Source organism: Leuciscus leuciscus (assembly GCF_965113295.1).
Source record: "Leuciscus leuciscus genome assembly, chromosome: 24".
In the NCBI taxonomy this organism is placed as follows: domain Eukaryota; kingdom Metazoa; phylum Chordata; class Actinopteri; order Cypriniformes; family Leuciscidae; genus Leuciscus; species Leuciscus leuciscus.
The window spans coordinates 23,839,246-23,862,676 of record NC_138723.1 but is presented as its reverse complement, the minus strand read 5'-3'; the positions used below and the strand labels follow the sequence as shown (position 1 = coordinate 23,862,676).

Genomic DNA, 23,431 nt, shown 5'->3' with positions numbered 1-23,431 from the left:
TGTTTATTGTGTTCGTTTAATCAGCCTGCAGTTGCATTTCATTACATTTACACAAATCTGTTTGCATATGCAAATCACTTTTTGTTCTGTCACGTTACTTAATTTTAAAACTCTAATGCTCTTAGGCAACTTTTGTGCACATATACACTGAAATAAAACTGGTGTTGTTTTTCCTTTGTAATTATTTGTGAAATTTACCAGCAATTTCTGAGTGCAAATTGTTTCAAATAAACAAGCAAGGAACACATTGAATTAAACATGAAATTTTGATGTAGATAGACTGAAATAGTATTTTCTTGTAATACTCCAATAACAGCTGTGTATGTCTGTATCAACATGTGCAGCGGCTCCTTTTGTGGCATGAGAACAGATCCGATGAAGAGCTGTCGCATGTCTTCTTGGCTTTAAAACAAATTATCTGTCCCTTGAGTTTATAGTCAGTGGTGCAATTTTGCAGTGCAGATTAATAAGACATGTCGAAATAAAGTTTGACATTTTACTTTTGGCAGGAATGACTCGGTTCACATATATGGGGAGGTCAGTGGTTTGAGGAGGGTTCTGCAGTGCAGACGAACGCTGTTCTGGTTTCTCATATCATACGTGGAAGATTAAAGTCAGACTATTCCGTCACCTTCACTGACATTGTTTATAGAGTCGATGAATAATTGCCATTAAGAAGAAGATCACCCAGTGTTGATTTTCCGCAGCCATCTGGTTCTTTCACCCCTGTGAGTAGCGCATGCAGTTGGTTCGTCCCGCTGAAGGGACCGCATTACGACTGTTTCACATTACTGCGACGTCTGTCTGATATTCCCCCCTGTCTGGTTTTCAGTGGTTTGACCTGTCTTGCAGGAAAACCTCGCTCTGTTCTGGGTTTTTTTTTTTTTTTTTTGCTAGTCTCAGTTGATCTTTGACCTCAGCGTCCTCCTTCTCCGGATATGAAATTGCCCTTTTGTGAGGTGATGAGATGGATAAACTGTTTATATGTATAATTCACCCAAAATGAAAATTCTGTCAATACTAATCCGAATGTTGTTAGGGTTAGTAATGTCGTTCCGAACCCATATGACTTTCTTTCTTCTGTAGAACACAAAAGGAGACATTTAACAGAATGTCCGAGCTGCATTTCCAAATAATAAGTAGATGGGAACCAGGAGCAGCTGTGGTCACCATCCATTTTGACATTATGGTATTTTAAACATGTACCATGGTAATACCATGTTTGTTTGTTTTTTGGACTCACACCATGTCATTCTTTGATATACCAGTAATGCTTTATAATAAAGTTCAATTTTATGACATTTTTAATGCATTTGGTATCATGAACTAACAATAAACTACACATTTACAGCGTTTATTCTTAATGTTAATATCTAAATATGCTAATAGATTTTAAGTTTTTAAGTATAAATTAAAAATAGCAGATGTATTATGAACAAACACAAATTAACAATGTATAATGAACCAATACAAATCTAAGAATTAACATTAGCCTGGATTAATAAATGCTGTGAAAAATCATGATGCATTAACTAATGTTAGCAAATTGTTAAGTGTTACTGTCATACCTTAGAGCATCGTGTAAATACATTAGTAAATAAATACAAAAATTCCTCAGTATCACGGTATGTATCACTCTATCAGGGTACTTCCACAATCAGCAAGCTGGAGGAGCCTAATGACATGCGACAGACACGCCCACCTCATGCGTGTTTTTCAATCATGCATGCAGCTGACACAGCCTGGCTAAATGATGTGAGGAGAACACGCGTTTCGCTGCATAAATTCAATTCCTTCCCCTGTTGAATGCAGGCTGTGTTTGAGTGCTGTGGTGTGACTGTCTGACTCAGGATGAGGGGAGCGTCTCACACCCTGTGGCAGAATTTATTGGTCCTGCTGGTCCAGAGTGACGTGAAAATAGTTTATCCTCACAGACCTGCATTTTCAGGGAATATATCAGCCCGCTGTGCACCATTAGGAAACACACACAAACGGACTTAACGTTGTATTAAATAGTTTATGAGACAGATTCTCTCTGTAGTTTAGTATGAGGAAGAAGCTCAAACATCTTGTATTCACAGATGTTCTCTGCATGTTGATCACCATAGAAGATTTGGACAGAGGATTGTTTAAGAGATCAAGCTTGCATTGGTAATTTGCTGAAAGTGGTTCGCAATTGTGATGTAGCTGATGATGTAGCACACAGTTTTGTTCAGTTATAAACCTGTAATTTATTTGTGGCACTGAACTGCAGCAAGTCGTTTTATATAGAAAGAGTATATTCTGCCTTTAACTTATTTTATAAATTGAGTTTCAATTTGCAGACAAGGACTAGATTTAGAAATCATCTTTCCCACTTGTGTGCTCAGGGCCACACCAATATATGCTCGCATGCATCAACTTGAACAGAGCATCTCTTGTGGTTTGATGCAGATCTGCTGACTGTTTGTCTGCTGTCAGAGTGTGTTGAGAAAGTCATCCATCCAGGAACAAGGGTGGATGAGTTCAGGGTGATCAAATCCAAACATCTAGTATTATAAGCGTTAATCTACTATTATAAGTATTATAAACTCAGGGTTGTGTGGAAATTTTCTTCTTGGTCTGTTGCTGCTCTGGACAGAGAGATCAGGGTGTCATGACATATTTTGTGTTCAGTTCAGTGAGACGCTTCTCTCAAGTGCACTTGGGTGTCCAAAAAATAATAATAAAAAGATTCAAAAGAGCTGTGATTGGCCTTTAACCGAATTAGTTCCAAAAGGTCAGCTTTCTAATCTAGAGTTCTTGACTTTTATAGTGAATCTTAAAGTGGTCCCATACAGTATTCTGACACTTAAGCCACACAAAATGTCTGAATATCATTGCACTCACAGTTCGAAATTCAAAACACGAAATTCAGCGCAGGCAATGGATTCTGGCAAAGGAAGTTTTCTTTCAACATGGTCTACAAATGTTAATTTATTAAATATCTATCGATCATTCTATCTATCGATTTATCGATTATTCGGTCTATTGTTCTTTCTGTTTGTAAGGTCTATAAACCTTTAAACTTCACAACTTTTAAAACTTTAAAACAAGGCTTTGTCAAGCTAACATTTAGCTTTTTTGTTTGTCTTGACAAATTCTGCTTTTCTAGTCAAAAATTTGTTATATTAATGTCTTTAAATTTTCATTCATTTTAATTCAAATTGCAGTTCTGCATCCTACCTCAATTGAAATTCAGGAATTTGAGACATTGTTAATTCAATTCAAACCCTGGTATCCAGACCTTTCTCTGAAGTGAAATTATAGTTAAGTTCCTCTGTTAACTATAGTTACTTCCTCTTGCACTCACCTCAACTCTGAGGCTGTTGAGAGACAGAGGTCATCTGTGATCTCATGTGCGCAGCTTTAACAAGATGCAGGAAACGCCTACATATCTGCCCCGTAGGCTGCTATCACACTTTATAAAGCCCTAGCGGGAAACTACATAAGCCCACTACAATCTACAAACTACAATTATGACTCACGGATGGATGATGAATCGCTGTCTGTGTATTTGAAATAAAGCTTCACTGAGTCACTCCATTCACAGACAACAGGAGACATGTAATCCGATGGGGCGTTTTTTCTCAACTACCGTCTGCAAGCGAATGCACTCTTCGCTGCATTCCAGTGCAGCTTCGTTCAAGAATTACTCGAAAAGCATCGTTAAAATATTGAGACGTTTCCTCTTCTCTTATCTTCAGAGTGCCTTGGCATCATTGTTTGAATTCAGCTGATTTCTATGTCCTCCTGTTCTTACGATGGGCATCGTGCCAGGTAAAGGTTGCCATGACTCCCAGCGCCACCCCTTTTCAGCCCCCCAGGAAGGTTTTTTTTTTGTGGAATGCTCAGCGAAAGGTTTTATTTTAGACAAAAGATATCTACTCGACATCAGCTGAATGCTTCTGGGCTCGAGCAGCATCATGTGACCCGCCGGTGAAGGTTTTGTGAAGGTGCCAGGACAGAAAGGGAGAAACTTGGAAAGCAATGCTAGTGAGAGTTCTTTCTCTTTTTTTTCCTCTCGTCTTTTACTTGCTGAGAAAATGGCGGACTCCGCAGACTTTCTGATTTAGCTCCCTTTTGTTAATTTTGAATCTCAAAGGTTGTTTTAGGTGGAGTAAAAATGGTGCTCAAACTGTTTCCGAAACTCCCAAAAAAAGTCATGATTCTGCGACTGAATGGGTGTAAAAGCCGCCGCCCACTTTGGCTTGGCTCAAGTGTACTGTGAGTTGAGGGTTTACATCCAATGAACATCAGCAAGCAGGTGAGGCAGTCAGAGGACAGCAGCTGATTATGAAATGCTCTCTTTTACCACCAGCTTGTGTGTTGTCTTTTAAAACCACCGTGTTCTTGTCTAAGCTCACCCTGATCTCGCAGACAGTCACGCATGGCGTTCTCTATCAGGGATGTGTTTGAACAAGCTGTTTTTCACCAAACTTTTCAATATTTTCAAGCCAGAGTGTTTTTGTGTAGCCATCTAATCACTCACTGTGATTAAAGTGAAAATATGATGGGTGAAGCGTTATTTTACGGTTTATTTAGGTACCTTTGTGTTAGATATTTGTCAGATTGTTAAAACGAGTAGTACCTATCCTAATATAGTTTCATAATGCTTGTTCCTGGTCTTATTTAATTTAATTTACCAGTGAACAGTTTGCCTTTGTAATCATTCATCAAAATGTAATAATTTGCTCTGCCTCTGAAATAACTTTTCTTTTTTTAGATGACATCATCAAGCCCTCTTATTTTTCATCTCCTCTCCTACAACAACCTGTACTGTAGAAACCACTTTTCAGTCAATTCCTGACGGATCAAATAAAGTCCCTCCCTATCTTTTTTCTCAGTAAATATCCTGTTTCACTCGGAGATATTGGTCATATTATGGATTACTGTATTACATTTAATTTACGTTTTCTACACAATGCTGAATTGAATTACTGTATGCATTTGCTATGGACTCTTAACTGTGAAGATGTTTCCTAATGTTGTGATTTCTTTCTTTTCACAGCACAAAAATCAGGAGAAGATATGCAGGTACACCACCACTACTGAAACTTAACCAGGTCAGTGGATGATGTTTTTGTCTTTCTCCCACTTTCTACATTTACTGTAACTCCATGACAGTGTTTTGTTCATGCAGGGGAATATTGCTGTGGTTTATCTCACCTGATAGCTCATCCACAAAGAGTCGGGAACACGAGTATGACCCGGGATTGGGTTTCATAAGAAGCTTTGACCACTTGTCACAAACCCGTAGATCCGATCTTGTGGCGTTATCGGCAACCCAAGCTCGATTCTGTGGGTCTCTGTCACTGTGGTGAACTCAGCGCACTCTTTGAACTCGCCAAAGCAGTGGTTCTCAAATTATTGCAGGCCACAACATTAAAACATTCCATTATGTTTCCATAAAACAGCTACCAGGTTTAATAGTGCACAAATTACACTTAGTTTATATTTTATTTCTAATAGCCTCACTTTTACCAATCCATAATTTTGTCAGACTGCTGTTTTTTTGGGTCACACTTTAGATTAGGGTACAATTCTCACTATTATCTAACTATTAACTTTGACTTTTGTCTCAATAAACTCCTATTTACTGCTTATTAGTAGTAGGTAGTTGTTAAGTTCAGGTAATGGGTAGGAATTAGTAGGGATGTGGAATATGGTCATGCAGAATAAAGCATTAATATGTGCTCTATAATTACTAATAAACAGCCAATATCCAAGTAATATGCATGCTAATAAGCAACTAGTTAATAGTGAGAATTAGACCCTAAACTAAAGTGTTGCCTTTTTTATTATTATTTAATTGAAATGAATCAGACTGCTACTTTGCTAACTAAAATTTTGTGTACGCTTGCATATGCTTTACTACATAATGACAGAAACATCATTAATGTTAAAGGGGTCATATTATGCTTTTCCACTTTTTCAACTTTAGCTAGTGTGTAATGTTGCTGTTAGAGCATAAATAAGATATGCAAAGTTACAAAGCTCAAAGACCAAAGAGAAGGGAGATCTTTTATTTAACAGAATCCACTTTTCAAGATCTACAACGAACGGCTTGTTTGGACTACAACACAATTGTTCCAGATCTTATAAAGTCACAATGTTACTCATTTAAATAATCCACGCCTACGGAATATGCAAAAAAGGGGGACGAGACCTGGTTGAGCTGCGTTAGAGAAGACAGTGTTGTCGCTATGTCACAGAGACACTGTTTTTTCCACCCCGTTTCCAAAACTCATTTATTTGACCTTCCTATAAGGCTGACGAACTTAGAGTGGTTAAAATGTATTTGACACTGTTATATAAACTGTTATATAACACTGCTCCTGAACATTATAACCCCAATGTTTATCTGTACGCTGCACATTTTATGGAGAACAGCTTGTTTTCTGTTGCATTTGTAATCTCTCGCTTCTGTAAGACAGTTCACCGCTCCGTAGGAAAATTAACCATGGTTTTGTTACCGATCACTGTTCTGCATGATCCTCTAGTTCGATAACATTGTCAGGGTCTGAATCAGGCTCGAATAGGTTTGAAATTGATGTCATCCTTAATATTTACATCTGAGCAGATAAAACTCGCAGTTATGGTTAGGGGCGGGACATTTCCCAAACACTCGCTACGCGGTACCAATCATGACACACTGGGCCAACTAATCACAGCACATTTCGTATTTCGGAAGGAGGGGCTTCATCGAAACAGGAACTAGACGGTGCGTTCGAGACAGACAGGGGAAGGAAGAGTTGTAATAATGTAAAATATGTGATTATAAATTTTTTTTAACAATCAAGCATGAAAACATATTCTATTACACCCCCAAAAAAAGACTTCGTAAAAGGGCATAATAGGACCCCTTTAACACTATCAATCCATGTATTGTTTTGGTTTGATTAATCAGTCGATAAATTCAGTGTTGGTGCTTTTTGTCAATTTTACTTGTTTATAAAAAATTTTAACAAAATAATAAAAATCATATCATGGACCATTCAAGGTTTGAGAACCGCTGCTGTAAATGGATAATATGTTGACAATTTGCAAATGCGTCATATCATATAAAACAATGATATGAACCCTTTTCTGAAAGGGCAGAAGATGTTTTTTGCTCCCGGAGGGCCAGAGGAACAGCAGTGTGGACGTGTGCATCCAGGCTGAGGTAGTAGGTTGTATGGTTTCGAATGACACCATGGGAGTTAACTGTACAACCTTCTAGCTTTCCCTGGAGTACACTCATTTCATCAAGCAAGACTCCTTCTTTCCACAAAGTGGGAACCTTTAAAGTGACTTGCATTGGATTAATACAGAATATCTTTGCTTTTTCCACTTTTAAATACATAAATTCAAGAGATAAATGCAGTAGCACACAGATTATTCAGAATCATACGGATAATCAAGGTTTCTTGTTCCTCCAGGACTGTCAGTTTCGTTGTCATTTACTGTGTTGTTCGTATCTGCTGTTGGACAGAAGACATGCAGCATATTTTTAGTAATATAATACACCATCACTAAAATGACAGCAGGATCCACCACAGAAACCACCCAGTATCCCTTTCAGCTATAACAGAGTGTGATGTCAAATTGTCTTGTGTTTTATCATTACTGCTGCATATCAGTCTGTCTTCCCCTGAGACGCTTGTGATGGCTGTTTATAATCAGACTGCATTGGATAGTTGTGGAAAAAACAGCAGGGGTTGGTCACAATGGTTGACTAGTGAACTGGTTTATCTATCTTTTTATGTTTTTTTATATTTATCTCTGATATTTTTTGCAACAGTGTTTTAATTAGTCTGTTGACAGCTGTTGTGCTGTAGCTCTTGCACTGAAAAACCCTCTTGGAAAAGTTGCATCTTTCATTCTTTACAACATAATAACTAAATGTAGTTCTGAACATGCCTAGAAAGCAGGAAACCTGTATACTCGATTTGAACCACATTTAGAGAACTATAATAGTTTGTTCTTTGGGTTATATATAACATGAAATCTTGGCTGCCTGCTAGAATGAGACATTTGTTTCCCATGATCTGTCCCAGGAAGATTAATTTTGCTCCCTGAATCATTGAGGATTGTAGGGATTTTTAGATGGCCAAGACATAAATAGTGTGTGAAATGGAATATCTTAACTGTAGTGTACAGCACCAGTGTTGTTGGTTTCTGGATTCAGTGGCCTTTCTAATAATCAGCACTGATGCCACTTCCTGTGAGAGTTGGAGAAGTGGTTGATGTGGGGAATGTTTGGAATATTAGCACACTACTTCCTGAATGCGGCACAGTATATAACGTATAATGCATAGTGATTTTTAATAGGACTATCCATGTCTGATAAAAAAATCAGACAGTCCTATGCTACCAGTGTTGCCAACTGTCAATGGAAAGTAGCTAAAGCCTGTTAAAAAAGTGGATAAATGTCGATTGATGATGTAATGCTCCAACTATTGGCACTTTACACCTGTTTTCTCCCCTAATCCGTACACATACTGTATTTTAAAACAATATATAGCCGAATGTCCAAAAAACTTCTCATTTGCAAATTTTCTGTTAGACAATAGAGTATGATATAGTGATAAAAGAGTATGATATAGTGACTGGCTACATGTTAGCCAGCAGTCCAAAAAGTCACTAGATTTGTCGCTAGTGGCTTTTTTGAAGGGAAAAAAAAGTCGCTAATCTAGCAACAAAGTCGCTAAATTGGAAACACTGTATGCTGCATTATGCACATCATGTTGCATGTTTAATTGAGTGAGTTGCATTCTGTAATGCATTCGGCTATTAAGTATTTTTTGAAGCCAGTTTTCTCTAAAATCTTTTTTTTTTTTTATATTTAAAAAAATATAAAATGTATTTTTTTTTAAGTTTCATAAATGTATTTAAAAAAAATCTTAAAAAATCTTAACTCAAATAATGAGCCAAGAAAGAGATGCTAAATAGTGCAGCAGGAATTAATTATGGTTCATCCATAACTCTAAAAATGGATGGTCAAGTCAAGCACATTGCTTTGTGGCATACAGTATTCCACCCCGTAATCTGATGAGCTGTTCATTTTGTCAAATCTAGTTGGTCATCTGGTTATTTTATATTGTATTCAGAATATTTACATACTGTGCACTCTATACATACACTGTAAAAAAAAATGACATCCCCAAGTCAGAATTTTCAAGTGACCGATAACATCTAAATTTTTCAATTAGTCTGACGTATTTTTTCTCATTGAGCCAATGTTAACAGACTATTGCAACAAGAATTTCACTTGGGCCAATTGAAAAATGTAGATGTTATCGGTCACTTGAAATTTTTGATTTGGGAGGGTTAGAAATTTTTTACAGTGTACTAAATAGAGCAGTATGTTAGTATGCTGTTTCAAACATACACTCATGGGCAAAAAATGGGCCGAGCCCAAAATGGCTAAACACTAAGATTTTTATTGTCTTAATTACATATTATTGTTCAGGAAAAGTGCACTAAAAAGCCAATGCTCTTTCAGAAAACGTTAATGGGAAGTTGTGTGTGGAGTGAGGAATCAAAATGAAACACAAGTTGTATGGTGATGCTCCAGAGCGGTGTGTCTTAGAAAATCTGCTGAGAAATAATAATAAATGCATCTCTAGCACAGTGAAGCATGGAGGAAGAATGTCATTGTGTGGGGAGACTTTTTAGCTGCTGGTATTGGTGCGCTACTTCACTGTGAAAAGGCGTTTAATGATTTTGACTGCAGGAGTATATTGCAGAATGGCTTGTTTCCCACAAATGAAAAGTTGTTATCTAAAGAGAAATGATCAGATGTTATTATTCAACAAGACAATGCTCCTGTCCAAATTGCAAAGACAACCAAAAGTGGCTTGAGAACAAGTCCATCAGGCTCATGTTTTTGCCTTGGTCAGAGTCCAAATTTGAACCCTATAGTGAATATTTGGTCTCATATTAAACTCAAACAAACTGGGAACTCATATGTATGAAGTATATATGCGGTTTTAGAGCCTTGTATGTCCTAAAGCGAATTGATTATGCCTAATTAGCCTGCCACGGATGATTCTGTAGTTTAGAACTGTGATTAAACCATTCGAAAACGCAGAATTCCTTGTTTGGGAATATTCACAAGCTAAAATAAGGGCCTTTAAATTAATTGTTGAGAATCTGGAAGCAGACATTCCTTTGGCATTCAAAACTCAAGAAAAGGTTTTCTAATGAAGTGTGCTTCCAAAATTTGGGTTTAAAAGCTTTTGTTCTCATTTTTCAGTGGTGTTTCGAAGCTATGCAGTTTACAGCCTCATATGTCTGTCCTGCGTCTTGTGTTGGTGGGTCTCCAGCGTGAACGCCTGCAGTCTGTGAGGCCCAGTGTTCATGAAGTATTTTAGTCTGGCCTGAAAGCCCCTGTAAGCACACATAGGCCCCACAGCAATGCAGCCAAAATGGTGAAAGGGATTTAACCGCTATCAATTAAGCACAGACAAATGAGCAGTGAAATAAACGAGGATTCAATGGGCAAGCGTAAGAGTCTCCGTCATTGATTCCCCTCTCACACGACGACAGGGTTGGAACGAGCTTAGCGTGGCCCCTCTAAAGCTTGAAAAGACGCTGCTCCTCTACCCAAGGCATAAGTCCACTTCACCCCCCTTTAGTCGGGTGTCAGCTGTCTTTCTCTGTCAGCCAAATCTTCATGCAGCTTACATCTGAATTCTGTTTAGGCTTTTAGGATTTAATTTATAGAAAACAGCAGTTGAAACTCTCTGAAGGGATAGTTCACACAAAGATCAAAACTCACTTTTAATATAACAAAAGTCAGTGAGGACAGAGACTGTCAAGGTTTAAAAAAGATGCAAAAAGTATTATAAAAGTAGTCCATATGACACTTGCGGTATATTCCACATCATCTTACGTCATATGAAATGCTTTATGTGAAGAACAGACTGAAATTGAAGTTGTTATTCACTAATAATGTTCTCTTCCAGGGAACTGTTAACTGCTGTGACTGGATCAAGTCAGTGAGTTGGATTCGAGAACTGGTTCGGGAATGAATCATTCAGACCACTTCTGTGAACTAGATCAACTGATTCGTTGCAAAATCTGACTCAAAAGAATGATTAATTCATGCATAGGGGTGGGACAAAATATCGATAGAGCAATATATCGTTCTCCTTCTCCGTGTGATATGAGAATCGATACTCTGGTACCAAATAGCGATATTTGAATTAATAAAATCAGGCGCTCTAAATAGGATTTCCTGCTCCCAGCGTAGCTACTTCATGGTTCCTTGAGGTGGCGCTCAGCACATGAATGATGGAATCATTAACTAGCCTTAGAAAACGAGGTTTTTAACGGGATGACGGACAGCAGTGTGAGTAAAATAATAGATGCCACAGCCACGTCCAAACTCTGGAAAACTTAACCTTAACCTTTTCATGGGCAGATATCGTGATGTATCATTATAGGATTGTCTAGCAGTATATTGATTATCGCAGAATTGCTGTATCATGATATTATCGGTATCGTGAGCCATGTATTGTGTATCGTATCGTGAGGTACCCTGTGATTCCCACCCCTATTCATGTATCAAACGTCACTACTTGAACTTAGGAATTTGCCATGATCTAAGACAATTTTCAATGATAAACAACTTCAGTTTTGGTCTGTTGTTCACACAAAGTATCATATGACTTCAGAACACTTGGATTATAATGTGTGAATTATATGAAGCACTTTTCGTGTTCCACAGATGAAAGATAGTCATTCGAGATTGGATCGACATGAGGGTGAGTAAAACATTTTCATTTTGGGGTGAACTTTGGGAACATTGAATTGAAGGGAAAGCCCGTCGTTTTGTTTTCCACATTTTCCTGTTTAAACTGACAGAGGGAGTCGAGCTGCTTTTATTTTAGGAGGGATTTTTCCGCCTTCACCTCTGCTCTCGGATGACTCTTCCAGATGTAGCGGTGCGAACCCGGCTTGAAATCCTGTTGGTTCAGCAAAACCAAGTCCAGCTGGCAGCCGAGTCGAGCTGCAACTCGTTGGTTACAGCTGTGCTTAGATTTATGCGATGGCTGAACAAATAAATTAGTGGATTTGATCAGGAGAAAGTTGAAGCTTTTGTTTCAGTGAGGCGTGGGTCCACAGAAAGGCAGAGAACACTAGTGTCCTGAAGGGTTTTCTTAGTCAGTTCAACCGTTGAACTGTTGTTTTGACATTGTCATTTGAGGTTTCGAAAATCGCATTAAACAGACTTTTAGCTTTTGTTTATGTGCACAATCATACATCAGTTATGCTATTATAAGATCGTGATTGTTTTAAAAATTGTCTTGCTTGTCAATGATTTGACCAGCACACCTAGGTTTCTGTTACCACTATTTTGCTCTATATGTACAGACATTTATTGCCATTCTGTCGGCATATTCAACGTGCACATGTGTTTACATTTTGGTGTCAAGACAAACTAATCATTTCTTGTGCAAACATGATTTTCTTGCGTTGTTGGGTTGCTATAATGATTACATTTTACATCATTATCAGCAAACACATTTATCATAAAACGTTATGCTTAAAGCTCAAATCACTTCTGAAGTAAACAAATGTGTAAGAAATTAACTGCTTTGTGTGCAAAAATGTATTGCAATATGTAGTTCACAGATTGCCTTAAAAACAACATGAAATGGCATTTGCAATCTATTTAACTTGCACAATATTCAGCGGGAAATTATGTAGAGCAGGACTTAATTTTATTAACCAATTGGATTTTATTCATTTCATAACATGTTAGACTATGTTATTATGGGTTAGTATTAATTTCCTAGCCTATGTGGCCTTGGTTACGTCAGCAGGACAGAAAAGTCCAAGTGTAATACATTTTGATTAAAGATTTTGATTGATATAAAATTTTGATTGATAAAAATAATGCACTGATGAACCGTGCATACAACGAAAAGAAATTGGGTTATGTTGTCTTTAAATTCATCGTTGTGCCGTTATCTAAGACGCCATGTCTTTTGTCTTCCAATTCTGTCTGATTCTTCCAGACGTGTGACCAAACCCTGCTCATTGATTCTGATTAGAAGGTACGTGATTGGCCGTCTACCCTTTTGCCCCCTGTACACGAGAGCAGAGTACTGATGAACATGACCTACTGGTCCCAGACCGCTGTCGACCTTAACAGGGCCACAGCTGCATCAGGAGCAGCCAGACGTTACTGTGGTGATGAGGTGCTGAGATTTATGACAGATGAATAAGAGTAATCTAAGCGTAACAGACAGAGGTGCTATTGATCTGTCTGGAGTCAGGGCAGCGCTGCTGCTGATGACACTTTTTCCAGTCAATACGCATTTGACCTCTGACCCAGCATGAGAGATCAATGAGTTTGATTTGGATGGGCGGGGCCTTTGCGCTGGGCTGTTAGCCAGTCAGACGAGATGTTATAGCGGTTAAAGACCTGTGTTCAGCAGACATGAACGCTGTGTACGTGTGTCTGTGCACTAAGATGTTCTCTGTAAGGGTCTTCTGGGTTTTCATGGTTGAAAGATGTTGGGTAAAACTTAACCCTACTGAATTTTTCAGGATTTCAAGAGTTTATCATCATCACATGATACATAGTCTTGAGGTGTTGGCATCAAGAGTTAGCATTGCTATTAGAACCCCTAACAATAAGTATTACAGTTCAACGTGTAGCTCATCCCACTTTGTTTGTGCTACAGGTATGAATGACATCTTAAATTGTGGCAAATTTGAGGAGTGATGTGCTGTTTCTTTTTTCAAAGCAATCAGACATACAATTTTCAACTGCCGGACAATAAACTGGGTGAAAAAATTCCATAGATGTACATTGAAGAAGGGACCGATCCATATAGACTTCAGGTTGGCGTTTGTGACTTGAGATAGTAAGCAACCACCCAAAACACCTTAGCTACACCCTAGCAACCACCCAAAACGCCTTAGCAACACCCTAGCAACCATCCAAAACATTTCAGCAAACACCTCATCCACGCCCTAGCAACCACCCAGAACACTGCATAGCAACCCCCTGGTATAGTGGAGATGAGTTTTGCAAAGGCAACTTCTACTCAAATTTTCTTCACAAAATGTAAAACTGTAATTTAAAAATGTTTGGCTGTGAATTAAATGAATCATTGCATTTGGAAATTACTGGATTTATGTTTGAAAATATGAGAAATAAGAGATTTCTTCTAAGTGTGTCTGGAGGCTTGTAAAGTCAGAGCTTAATTAGAGATGGATCTCAAACTTAATATGTGCTTCTTTGTGTAGTGGTTTTGGTTTATGGTGTTTTTGCTTCTGTCTAGCATTCTTTGTGCCTTTTACGTTTGTGTTTGTGCTGTCTGGTACTGTGTGGTGACAGCACTCTGCTTGTGTGTGTGTGTGTGTGTGTGTGTGTGTGTGTGTGTGTGTGTGTGTGTGTGTGTGTGTGTGTGTGTGTGTGTGTGTGTGTGTGTGTGTGTGTGTGTGTGTGTGTGTGTGTGTGTGTGTGTGTGTGTCTGTTGATTGATCACCATCATTCCCTTTCGGTCCCTGCTGATCCCACCAACCTTCCCCACACACACTCACAAATGCTTCTCCACTCTACAGCGTGATAGACTTAAATCGACAAACCTGTGTTCAGATGCAGCCCAAGGTGGCGTTAGTTTAAAACACTGAATCTATGTGGATTTGTGAGCTCTCACGCTTTATGTATGTGTGTGTGTTGTTCGGAGCTCTGCATTGCAGTAGAACAGACGTGGCGAGTTTGTGCATTAAGCTCGTAATCAATGGTGTATGTGGTGGGCAGTCGGCGCCCAGCACCCCTCTATGATGGGGTCACGACTCTCACACACACCCCAGTGCAAGCAGAGGGGTCAGAGGTCCTTCAGAGCCACTGCCAGACAGATAAAGATGCGTCTGGTGCTCAGAAAGCCACACAGGGAGTGCACGTTGTCATTTAAAATTTACAGCAGTGCATATGATTTCATCACTAATGCATGTTATTTATGAAATAATTATACATACATGCCTGTGTACATTAGACCTGATTCAAGAAATGTACGGCATTCCAATTTAATGAGAATGAACTAATAAACTGAATGTGTCAAATTACATGTTTTTCTACAAACCATTTATGCAGAAATTTGTTCTGCTCATGTCTCATGAGACCCATTATATTGATTCAAATTGAGACTTTCAGTCAGTTGCATGATTATGTTTGCATTGTTTTTCACTTTTTAAACATTGTTTGTTTATATTGCTTTTCACCATGTTTTGTTCCAGTTGACGTTGTTTTTCATTGTTTGTTTCATTCCTTATTTTTGTTTACATTTACATAATGTTTTATGTTGTTTCGTCTCCTTGTTTTGTTTAAATTGGCAATATTTTCATTATTTTGTTGTTTCATCTCCTCGTTTTGTTTAAATTGCCATTGATTTCATAATTTTTTTGGTTTTCACCTCCTTTTTTTGTTTAAATTTTTATTTATTATTGAATTTTTGATGCTTTTATGTTTTGTTTGCTTATTTTGCTTATTTTTGTCATTGTCTGCCTTATTTTGAATATCTCTCTTTTTTTTTTAAGATGTATTGCTTGCTTATCCTTAGATTTTTAATGAAATGATCATTTTTACTTTTAACAAATTAACCAATTACTTTATTGTGGCAGTCAAACACTTTTCTGCAGCTTTGGTGGTGGAGTGGTGGATGACCCTCCATAGTCAGTTGTGGAAATGTTGTCACAATATTGTGACAGACAGATTGTCGTGTGGCTGCACAGAGCGCTGTGGAGAGCGAGGCGCCATTTCTGGCTGCTGGCTGGCTGCGTTTTTTCGAGCCTTCGGAGAAAGTGAGGGATTGATCAGCGCAGAGGGGAAGCGGAGCTGAGATGAAGAGAGGGAGGGAGGAAGAGAGACGGAGGGGAGGGGTGGGGGGAGCGCTCTCGCTGCAGAATCTGCCGCTCGCTGGCACTCAGTCACACAGAGAGAGCGAGAGCGGGTCTCATAGACGGCCCAGGTACAGGTACAGAGACGCCCGGGACAGGTGTCCGGACCGGAGGAGGAGGATGAGCGGGTGAGTGTGTGTCGCTAGCGTAAGGTGTGTGTCAGACTGACGAGGATGGTGACAGTGGCAAGAAGATGTGCAATGGTCCTGATGAAGATGAGGGTGTTCTCACGAGTGTCTACTTTTGGTCACATCTCACTGTCTGACGAAGTCCAGGATGTTTCGCTTGTCCTCGTTTTCTCTCACTCTCTTTTTTTTCCCTTGATGATGACAAAGCTGACACAGGTTTGAAGGTAGACATTTTGTGTTTGTGTGTGTGTGTGTGTGTGTGTGTGTGTGTGTGTGTGTGTGTGTGTGTGTGTGTGTGTGTGTGTGTGTGTGTGTGTGTGTGTGTGTGTGTGTGTGTGTGTGTGTGTGTGTGTGTGTGTGTGTGTGTTTGAGGCACGTGGCGGCTGCTCTCATTTCCGGGAGTGTCCACACCGTCTCGTCCCCAAGGATGAACGATGCTGCTTATTTGGTGGGGTGGGGGGAGTCTTCAAGGTGTGTTTGTGCATTAGATGTGCGTTTGCAGTGTAAATGACATGTATGTTTTGGCTGCCATGTGCACTATTGGATTTGCTTGCGGTCAGTGTTGTGAAGGTTGCATGTTCTCGTCTGCGCTCACAAAGTCACAAAAAAGACAACTTAATGCAAAAGCCGTCAGGAACAATGTCAGGCGATGCGTGTCTGGGTGGGTAGGGGGTGGTCATGCGGGGAGGTGTGGAAGCCGGAGACCGTTTTTTGTTCATTTTGCCCCAATGCCGGTTTACCGGCTCTGATTGTGGCTGATCAATTGCCGCTACACATTTTTCAGTGTAATGGAGTCGGTGGCGGGAGATGAGACGCAGACAGACAGACACACACACACACACACACACACACACGCACGCACGCACACATACAGACGTTTATATATGAAGCTGCAGTCAGAGGCCAGCGGTTCTGCTCACCAGAGATCCTGAGGATGAGAAACACAGGACAAAGAGAAAGACAGAGAGACTGACCATCTGACTGGAGGCTTTTCTCGACCAACAAAGGCTTTGCCTGCCCGCTCGATGGAAAGCTTTAAATCCGACCGCTCGTCCTGGTTTCCTCTTACCTGATGATTTTTTGTCTGCTTTTGTGTGCATGGCGTTTGGTGCATGATATACCTGTGTGTTGCATGTCTGTGACTCTTAACTCTGAGAGAACTGCAATGAAGGCAGGAAAGGCACATTTTATTTTCATAGGCCGAACATTATTAGCAGAATAATATTCGTTACGCCGGACAAAGGACAGAGGACGTGAGGGTGCAAATATATACATGTATGTGTATGTGTGTGACTAACCTGTGCGGACACCGCTGCACTCCTCCTGGTCCCTGAGACCCTAACTTGTGAGCTTTGTGTGCTAAAAATCACAGGTTAAGCTCTTGGGACCTGGGCAGAGGGCAAAAGCACTCGATCCCCTGGACGTGTCCCGACAGAGATGGACGTGGGATGGATGTCTGTGAGAGATAAGAAAGAGAAACGGTGGAAGACGCCAGAGGATGCAGCACTGGCGTGTCTGAAAGACTGAATGTTCAATATGTTCACATGCCTATAATGATAATGATGATGGTTTCTTCTTATTTTTAAATAAAACTCGATCTTGTACGTCTGCTGAGATGTTTTTTCTTTGGGGTGAGGGGTGCAGGAGAAGGGTCGTCGTGTTAATCGCTTCGTCTGGCTGTCTGGTCGCCGCTGCAACTCATCTATAACCGACCTTTATCACATCGGCAGCAAGAGGAAGGGCCGGGATTCGGATATTCCTTCCCTGCGATCGAAAATTCTGATTTATTTTTTAAATATCTAGATTTCAGGAATATTGGATACAACAAAGATTTTCTTTTTAATGAACGTAAAATGTACAACCATTTTAATGGTGACGCCCTTCATAGAAGATCTCAGCACCTTCACTATTATGAAACGTCTGCTTGGCTTTATCCTCATGTATCCACCAGATGTAATGTAATTTTTTTGTTTAATCCAATAATGTAAGATCTGTCTGATGCATAGCCAAACAAGTCTGTGTAAAAAACCGAGCGACATATTGAACCAACATATGCTGACACCTTCATTTACACAAAAACCATTTCTATGAATAGACTTTATTACCTAGTGAAGCCCAGACTTTGTGTTAGCAGAACATGAGGCTTGCAGATTATTGCATCCGTAGGCAAGGCACGCACAGGCGTCCATGTTTATATGGATCTCAATGTGTCGTAATGTTGTTTTTGAGCAGAAATGACATTGAACAGCAGACGGATGGTAGTTTTAAGGGGTCCGGTTGGCACGGAGCTGTGGGTTCCTTCCTGTTTTAAAGATGTGAACTCATTAAGTCTTACGCCTGGCTTTGTTCTTTATCTCCCTGGAGTGTTTAACTTTTGAAAACCTAATTTTGCTAAATTACCCACATTAGAATTGTAGTTTCAAAACAATTGATTTCTCCCTATTGCTCTCTCTCTCTCTAATTATATTTTTCCCCTGCTTGGTTTCGCTCTGAACAATGGCGGATGCCAACTAATCAGGCTGGGTCTGTGCCACAAAGCTCCCAGCAACAGCTGAAGCTCTGCCATGCTCTGTGCATACCAAGCAGTCAGCCACGACCGGCGAGCGCCAGCCTGGTGCCCAACGCGGGGTCAGACAGTTTTATTAGGATCCGTCTGACACTCGGCACAGGCTGGCAGTGCCAATGCACAGATAAAATCTTGTGTGCTGCTCACACTATTCATCTGAGCTAGCACATAAATACTCCCTCGTCCCACGCGCTCTCACACACACGGAGCATTTCATCAGCTAGATGAGAAAAGGAACAAAGACTTGGATCAAGCCAGGAATGAAGATTTTGTTATTTAATAAACGGCCCAACTTCTGAATGGTCCAGCAAGCATCGGGGTCTGATGTCTCAGCCTCACTGACGTGGTTTCAAATTTACATTTTTGGCTGACAGCACATCGGGCTGTTTCATTTGTGTGTATCAGAGCAAAAGAAATGGTTCGTTTTCTGCCTGATAAGTCTGACCAGCATTTTCAGACAGACGCAGACTTCCAGAAAGATAGACAGAATAATAAATGAATCAATGTGAAATAGTTTAAGATCAACAACATTATATACAATTTCCCCATATTATTTGTGTAAATTGCCTGGATGTCAGGTTAGCAACAAATAAAACATGGACTGATAAAAGTTATATTTATATATTTTTTAAGAGTATACAGTATATCTGGACAATACAGAAATGAACTGGAATTAGAATATTGTTTAGTTGTACTTTATAAATAAAGTGTGTATTAAATGAATTTACATAGAGAAACAGTGTTCACTAGTACATTATAAACATTTAGAAATATAAATCATAATCTGATATAGAATAATTGTTGTTATAGACCGCAAGAAAGATTCCAGTGATAAATGTGAGGAGATAAAGACCGGCCACTGAGGAATTAAAGAGCCTGCTGACGGTGTGCCGCTAACTGTGTGCGGTTTAAATAAACCTAACATTTGTCTGGGATAAAGGTACTGAAAGTAGATTAGGCACTGAGAGCTCAGGCGGGAGAAACTGCAGGAGCCGGGAGAATTTACAGGATTACAGGAATCTTTCTTCCATTGGTTGTCAGGGATTGTTGTTGTGCATGTTATCAGCTCAGGTCAGAGGAAACAGTGGGCCCTTCTCACTGCAGGTACAAATAACAGGTGTACACACACACAAAGAGTCATACTTCCAGACACAGAGAGAATGATGAATGCTTAAACGTATCGGAGCAAATGCCACAGAATTCACTTATTCAGAAATGACCATAATGGTGCCAATACTATTGATCTTTTTTAAGCAGTTGAATTTAAAACAATTGAATCTGTGCTGTATTTTGATTTCTGACTTCACGCAAAATCAGTATAGAGTTATAATATTGGACATCATCTCAGACATCAGCCGTAACTTAAATATTATTTGATAAAACTGATAGTTACGAGTTTCAATTCTAATTGACATTTGAAGCCAGGGTAAAATGCATCAATGCTTCAATGCATATTACTTCCCGTAATTCAGATTATTGTTAATAGATTTTACTGTGTTGAACATTAGCGTCTTTCATCATTGTTTGTTGTCACCATTTTATTAAAGCAATAATCCATTGGAGGCCATTCATGAGTCAATTTATATTTTAGCCACTGTATCACACACCATTCTTTGCCTTTACCTTTAATTGGCGATTGTTATGGACCTAAAATTCTATTATGTAGTGTACATTTGTGTTGTTTTAATGGTTAAACCAGCTTCATCACTTAAAAAGAGCTCAATGTGATGGAGATAGAATCTCAAAATGCTGTTTTAAGAGTTAAGGCCCGTTTACACAGACAACAATAACTGTAACTATATTAGCGTCCACACCAGTCCACAATGTAGTTCTGTTTATTCTAAGCACACTGCAGTTTTGTTGTCTGCACCTTTAAAGGTACAGGGTAGGCAATTTTCGGAGCAGCTAGCAGTAGCAAGTTAGCTTTGAAATCACACCCTCCCTTCAGAGCGTCTCCAAAGCCACGGTTTCTTCAAACCGCATATACGCACACAGCAGAGTCTTCAAAGCGTCACAATTATTTAATGTCTCAAACCACATAATATTACAATAATAATAATGACAGTAAACAACTAAAAGAGCACTGACCTGTACCACCTGACTGCTGCAGATTCATTTCAGCGTTGATAGTGTTGCTGTTAAGAACACATAAGTCACAAACCGCTCTGAGTATTGCGTATAGTGGGTTTCTATCTCTTCCAAATTACAGTAGTTATGGCGTGAACGCAGCATAAGCAGGGTTTTGGTTGAACAACTTGCCAACCCTGGCTTTAAATGCCCAAGCTCTTTAAAGCAGGATGGATTCTGATTGGCCGTAAATGTTTTTATCGTTCATCAGCTGGGGAAAAAACATATTTTTGTTTCTCTGTGCCATTATTGATATACTTATGGTGTTGACTGTGGTTTTAGAACAATATCTTTATCATTATAGTTATTGTCATTGGTGTGAATGGGCTGATCGTCCCAGGCCAGAAGTGCTGAGAGACCCAGAGGCTCTTTTATCATTTTCACCAATCTTATGAAAACTGATTTTAAACATGCATTAAACATCAAATTGGTATACCCCAGGTATAAACCTAAATGCATTGCAATGCATTTTCACACACAGAAGAGGTACAACTGATTGTGTTTTTGTGAGGTTCAGATTGAGCCCAAACAGAAACTGTCCCTATAACAGTCACATTTCTAAAAAAGTGCTTGTCTACTGAGATTCAAGGGTTAAAGCTTCCATAATATCTGTCTGGTGGGGTTTGATTAGGTCAGACAGAGTGATTACAAAAATTTGAAGGGAAAATAAGAAGTAATTTTGAAAATGTCATTATTTTTATACATCTCTGGGACCCCAAACATAAAGAAAGTAAATCAATCTCAGCAGAGAGTAATGGCCTGTAATTGGCTTGCATCAGTCTAGAGGACGTATCTCCACACGGCCCGTCACTCATAAAGACTTCCCTCCCCGATTCATCCTGCCCTGTGTACCCTGTGACCGCCTGCCTCTCTCTGTGATGTCTGCAGCACTGCTGTGGAGGCGTTGCCAAGGAAACGCAGTATCTGGCTGGCAGCGTGCTGGAGTTATTGAACCACAACTGGCTTTTTGCTTTAGAGGATAATTAGCTTCTGTCTCACAGGTTTCTCTCAGCCGATGGGACTCCAGTGGAACCTGGGGCTGCTCCGAGCCTCTTCCTCCCGTCAGAGCTTTTAACCCGTGCGATGGCCGCAGGTGCTCCCTTTACCTGCACGAAAAGCTGTGTGAGCACTCCAGCAGTCCTCTCACACACACAATACCTAAGATTTATTTGATGTTATTTTTGTATTAATTGATTGATTGAATTAATGGTTTTAATTGCTGTATTTTTTCTCTTTTGTAGGTGTAGAATAAAATGTTATTTTCAGCTTGCAGATAATTCCCAATAATTGCAGGTATCATTATACTGTATATATATGCTTTCTAATTACTAACATATGCCATACAACAATTTCATAATTTCAAAACACAATCACAGCATTGAAAAATAAATATCAGTATATTTGCCTTGTTTTCCAGTAAAAAAAAAAAAAATCTAAACAAGATGAATGTATTTGAAAAGAACCAAAGAGGGACAATATATGTATATATAGTTTTATAATATTTGATCAATTTTGATGCTGTAAATGTTTCTTGTTTTAAGGATATCTTAATATTTGTATTGGAAAACAAGACACACACACACACAGATATATGTGTGTGTGTGTGTGTGTGTGTGTGTGTGTGTGTGTGTGTGTGTGTGTGTGTGTGTGTGTGTGTGTGTGTGTGTGTGTGTGTGTGTGTGTGTGTGTGTGTGTGTGTGTGTGTGTGTGTGTGTGTGTGTGTGTGTGTGTGTGTGTGTGTGTGTGTGTGTGTGTGTGTGTGTGTGTGTGTGTGTGTGTGTGTGTGTGTGCCCGAAGGGTTCCAAATCTCAAACCCTTTTCCCAACTTGTGTATTGCAGAAATGAAGCAGTGTGTATGTGTGTGCAAGTTTGCAGTGGTAGTTTCAGCAGGTGAGTTTGACACAAATACACTCCTGCGTTAGAGGTGGACAAGAGAGACAGGTCCTTTGACACTCTGCTTTCACACACTGTCCAGTTGCACACACACTCAAACCACAAACACCCAATAGTCTTGTTTGTCCTCTTGCATATTCGTATTTTCAAATGCTGTAGATGTTTAAGACTTCCTAATAAATTCTGTTTATATTACTGTATTAATTATTGACTCGTTTTTGGTGTCCCTCTCTTCTTCTGGTATAAATTATTTATTTAAACTCCCTAATACATGAAATCATTACCCTAAAACACTTTTATATTCTCCCTCCATATGTATAAGTGCAATATTTTCAGGAATGAAGTAAACAATCACAATGGCAGGTGGCCGTGGGTCTTCTTTTGTGTGTTACACGTTAAAGGTTGCAGCATCACAGCATTAGTTACATGTGTGAATGTGTGCGCGCACAGCCTTGCTGGCTTTGAGAAGTGTGTGTGTGTTTGTGTGTGCGACCCTGTGCGCTTGCAGACGTGTGTGTGTGTGTCTTACCCATAGAGCGACCGGCCAGGCTGCAGATATCATCCATCTCCTTGTCACAAAGCGCGGGGGTTGCTGGGTAGGCAGCAGACAGGCGCTTGGCGCTGAGGATGGGAGCTGAATCCTAATTCCGTCGCTCCTCTCCCCCGCCTCCCACGACGGAAAATCGTTAACCTCAGGATTGGAGAACAAAGCAGAGAGCTTTAGCCAGCTAGCTGCTGTTAACGCAAAACATCCCAACACAAGTCTCAAAGAGACACGCTGAAATCATGCAAAGTG

General features: G+C 39.6%; 1 long non-coding RNA gene across 4 annotated transcripts in view; it reads left to right on the top strand.

Annotated features, from left to right (window-relative positions):
• The window catches only part of LOC309489059, a 48,821-nt gene extending 25,986 nt beyond the window's left edge, over positions 1 to 22,835 (top strand). Inside the window, exons 2-6 of one of the 4 annotated variants that reach the window (XR_014202329.1) lie at positions 5,030 to 5,084; positions 11,735 to 13,883; positions 17,422 to 21,864; positions 21,984 to 22,035; positions 22,582 to 22,835. This is a non-coding gene — a long non-coding RNA (uncharacterized lncRNA). Of the gene's footprint in view, positions 1 to 5,029; positions 5,085 to 11,734; positions 13,884 to 17,421 lie in introns of all 4 variants that reach the window. The other 3 variants (XR_014202330.1, XR_014202328.1, XR_014202331.1) reach the window with 3 other exon arrangements.
• Positions 22,836 to 23,431: the final 596 nt, after the last annotated feature.